Raw genomic sequence first — 5,038 nt, 5'->3', positions numbered from 1 at the left:
ATATTCAGTTCAGTTCAAATCAGTTCAGTCAATCAGAACAGGCTTAAGGGGTTTATATGATTTAAAATTTTAAAAGTATTAAGATCTTATATTCAAATCCTATTAAAAATTCGTTGTATTGCTTTATTAAGCTACCGAGCCAACTGATATAGAGTTGATTTATCTTTTTACTTGAAACAAGTTTGATCTATAAAGTTGAATGGGATTACCTTGTGAGTTGTGAGAAATAAGAAGTTCAAGGTTATAAATATATAAGACTATACGCATACTAGGTTAATTGGTACAATATTAGGGACATTAATCCAAACAAACTTACAAACCACAACTTCAAGTGGTTGTAGTCACATTCTATTCCATTTTTATAAATACTTCTTCATACAAATAAAACAAAATATATCCCTTATAAGACTAATAAAATATAGAATATTTGACCAATTAGATCCACCAACTTGCCAAATAAATATGTTTTTGTATTTTTGTGGAAAAAAAGATTTCTTAAATCTAACCATTAAACCTTCTATGCCCAAAGTCTCCACTAGTTAGGTGAAACCATCATTTTCAACTTTACAATAATGAAAACAAATACCAATAACAAATTAACAATAGTAGCAAGGTAATAATAATATCTCGCTTATTTAATGAATAAAAATTGAAGTAATATCTTGTCTATATTTATGAATAAAATTAAAAGTAATATCTTAGCTAAGTGACAATGGAGTCAAGCATGCTCAATATGAAAACCACACGTGTAAAAAGAAAAAGCCACCGACAGTTAAACCTGTTGTTTAATTTCCCAGACTAAAAATTGACCACGTGGTCGTATTTTACTGGATTTGCCGACTTTTTAAATTTAATAATTTTTGTTTTTTTTATGAATATGTGGGTTTATAAAGTATACGTACCATACATGTATCTTTTTCCTAACTTTATGATTTTGGAAGGAGCCTTCTTCTTCCCGTTTCCAGAAACAAAAAAAAAAATAAAGACTTTTCTTCGTAAAGAAGGGATTATTCTTATTATTCAAGAAGATATATCAGAATTTCCGAATTTTTAGGGGATTAGTTTATCATAATTCGTAACGAATTTTATTATCTTCATCGAATCATCGTTGTATAAATTAAATACCAAAAGAAAAAAGGGTGAAATATCGATATTACTCAAAGTACTGTACTATGGAGTGTTATTGGTTGGAGAAAAGAATCATCTATCCTGTTAAACGACTTTGCCGTGGTCTAGCTGCTCGTCTCGGCTTTCGCAAGCGTGGTAAGTAATTAATACCCCTCCATTTTTAAAAGTTTTTTAATTTTTGTTTAGACGATGATTGTAACAACTAACAAAAAAGAAAATAAACTCGAAATTAGTTGATGGAAATTAGAAACTGTTTTGATAGAAGATTTAGCTCAACAAATTGCAGTTATTTTGAGGAAATCATTGTTAAACATTATAATTATATGCATGAGATGATGGAAATTTGTTTATTATTGCGTTATTGGTATAATTATATAATTATGTGACATGGGTTTAAAAATTTTCAATTTGATAATTTGATTTGTATTAGCTTTTAGCTTAAGATTGATTTTCTCGTCAAAAAAAAAAAAAAAAAAAAAAAAAAAAAAAAAAGCTGAAGATTGATTTTAGATTTTAGCTTAAGAGATACGAGTATTACAAAACTGACTACCCTTAATTACTTTTGTGTTAATTGATTACATGGGCCGATTTTACTTTTCTGGTTGTCCAACGGCTGGTAGTTAGTTGGTATTAACTACTAAGAGTACTAGTAAGAGAATATTTAAGGAATAGTCATTTACATAAATAACATAATAGTTTTAATAGATGATGATGATTTATCTAGTATGCAATTTTAATGAACAAATTCATGTATTCTTGTATGAGATTGTCTCATATATAATCTTATAGAGGACAGTATAGTCTTTAATTTAAAACTATATCACAAAATAATTCGTAAATTAATTATTGGTGTTACTCCGTAATGATAAATTTTGAGGTTCAATCCAATCATTTTTCACGCTATAATAAATAATTCATACTACGTATTTTTGTGGTTGTTCAACTGGTAGTTGGTACTAACTACTAACACGGGGTTTTGAGGACCGGTCACTATTATAATATAGATGAGTTGATTTACCGATCATGCTTTAAGCAGTTGGGTAGCCTAGAGCATGAAGCATGAGGAGTTCAGGATGCTATGTCATGACTATCATGACATACTATTTGGGTAGAACATAAAGCATGAGGATTCAAGGAATACGGAATAATATTGTTTAAAGTGTTAATTTGCTAAACTGTTATGTTACGTGAAGACCTGTAACGAACATACACTTAGGGATGAGACTATGAGATGTCGAGGAGGATAGTGTATAAGTCAAAAATAATTGTCGGACAAGTCAATAATATTGTCTATTAGATGATATGATAATGACGATTACAAGCATATAACTATAAACTAGTGTTTGATTTGCTGGCTTACGAGTTATGATGACTTAGATTCCTGTAAGCTGAAAGTTACGTAATTAAGATCATGTAAGCATGTTGTTTTTCTTATTAGTCTGATGGGTTTAAGCTTTCAAGTTGATAATACTTAATCGATGTTAAAGCAGCTAGGATATTAGAAAGATGAAAACGACCCTTAACAACTTTGGTTGACTGTTAGTAATTCTATTGAGTCTTTTCTTTAATTGGGACGTTTATTTGGTGAGCCATATGTAATGCTACTTTAAGAAAAGAAAGCAAACTTTTTATGTTCTGCTAGAATTTTCATTAGTTTTATTTGAGAAAGTTGAACAATAGCTTATGAATTTGGCTGCTATGACTTGAAAAAACAGGAATATTGATACTAAGTCAAGAAGTACAAGCTTGTGAATACGAAGATGTTCGAATTATGTGGGAGATGTTGAAGAAATCAGAGACTACTCATGAAGTAACTCGCTCTCCTTCCCCTAAATGGCTCAAGAAAAAATCTATGAAAAACGCCTTAGCCTGGGCTAGATCAAACACTACATGCCTTAGCAACAAGTTTTGGTAGACGGCGATATATATATGCTGCTGCAGCTCTGAACTCTTCAGGACATAGTGTAGCTATTTTGGTACAAGTATACTGCTTGGCCATCAGCATTCAACATTTCCATGTATATGAAAAATTGTCTGGACATGTATGATAATTTGGCACCTAGAGACATTATACGTCGAGGAATGATGGATTTGATCTCTCAGAGAGCGGATAAAATGATCCTTTCTTCGGGGTACTCTGGTGAAATCAGTGGTATAAACTTGAATAAAAACTTGCATTGTCTTTAACCCGAATATTGACATATTTTCCAAGACGCCCTTAAGAACAGATCATTTGTGCGGCCCTTGAGAGATCTTCAAGAATTTCTCGCTATCCATCTAGTTACCTTTGGTGTACAAAATGCCATTAGTAATAATAATGTGTGCCACAAACAATTTGCATCGTGGATGCTTTGGAAAATCATAAGGGAGACTGATCATGTACTTTCATGGTGGTGTTTATTTGCTATTATGCTGTTATTTTGGGTTTTTTTTCTTGCGCTTGTTTCACTTTTATCATAGCCCTGATTGAGAAGGATTTAAAACAGAGCGGTTTAGTGTTGCGAAATGAGTCTTCACACACTTTAGTCTTGTTTTCGCCTTGTTGGTGGTTATATTTGTAAGAAGTATAACTATTATAGAATAATATTGTATGACTACTAGAGGATAAAATTAGAACGGCTTATCTGAAATTGTCGTGGCGTGACAATAAATCACTGCCCTAAAGTCGAATTTGCCCCGTACAGTATACACGGACTCGTAGCAACCGACCTCCAGGGATACACGACTCCAACTCTACGGTGTACCACGAAGAGCTAGATTGAGAACACTTTGAACATTGCCAAACAATTAGAGACTATAGTATTGTGTATCATTTTGGAGTAAAGAATAAGATGTAGTATGTTATTTTTTTTGTGTATCTGAATGAAATGGAGGATCATCAATTTATAGTGGAGCACTCCACCCCAAAGAGGCAACCCCTCACGGTTATTATGCAATCACCCAAAATCAAGGAGTATCAATCTCCCTTAAAATAAGTGAACAAATCAATTTCTTATTTATGAACCTAGACTACTAGCTCATTACTCACAGGAAAACATGCATACCCCAAAGTCAAAGAGTATCAAATTACCTCCCTTTAATTATGCATGTCTATCAATTAGCTTCCAACTTTGTAGAGTATCAATAAGCAAACGGTTAGTGAGAAAATGGTGATAATCAAAGTCAACTGATTGATATTAATTAAGGCAATCAAATTTGAGTTTTGATCTTTTGAAGCAAAATTGATGAACCTAGTCTTGGAGTTGTAATATAGGAATAAGAGAATAACTCCAACATTCCCCCACATGATTCAAAAGAGCAAAGTAAAGAGATATGAATTTGGGCAATGAATACTCAATTTTGCAAGTATCAATGTCTTGTGGACTTGAATTGATACCCAGTACTTACAATTGTGTTCTACATTCATGTCGGGTGGACTTAGCCTTGAACCTTCCATGAGGTTAGTAAAAACACAGTTGCGTACTAAACTTTTCTCAAATCAAAGGTGTTCTCGCGAAAATAAAAAATGCCCCACATTTGCCTGGATTTTTCATGAATGCTCTAGAGGTCCTAGCCTTTTGAACCTCATAGGGGATTGGGCGTAACCCCCACATTCACATAGGTAAGTTCATCAAGTTTGTACTGTCACAAACCACCTTAACTAAGGCTATGAACTTATTAAGAGCTATTTAACTCAACCTCACACATAACAGTAATAAATGTACTACATCTCTTTATTAGTAGGAATGGTCGTAGTACAATACGTGAGTTCTTTTGTGACTTCGTTTGACCCATTGAACTTAGACATTCTAAGATGGGTATCAATCACAATTCACTCCTCAATAGGCTTTAAACCCATTCCTTGTGCTGACTCCAGCACCATTTTTCTACAAAGGCCTTTGGTGAGAGGATCTGTAATATTCCTCTCAGA

General features: G+C 32.8%; 1 long non-coding RNA gene across 1 annotated transcript; it reads left to right on the top strand.

Annotated features, from left to right (window-relative positions):
* The first annotated feature begins 931 nt into the window (after positions 1-931).
* LOC145568230 (uncharacterized) lies at positions 932-3,556 on the top strand. The gene is made up of 2 exons (XR_014095789.1): positions 932-1,263; positions 2,844-3,556. It is a non-coding gene; the product is annotated as an uncharacterized LOC145568230 (long non-coding RNA).
* The last annotated feature ends 1,482 nt before the right edge of the window (positions 3,557-5,038 follow it).

The sequence above is a fragment of the Chenopodium album genome, chromosome 11 (assembly GCF_948465745.1).
Source record: "Chenopodium album chromosome 11, dcCheAlbu1.1, whole genome shotgun sequence".
Classification (NCBI taxonomy): domain Eukaryota; kingdom Viridiplantae; phylum Streptophyta; class Magnoliopsida; order Caryophyllales; family Amaranthaceae; genus Chenopodium; species Chenopodium album.
Note: the sequence above shows the minus strand (reverse complement) of the source record. Positions and strands in the feature narration are given on the sequence as shown.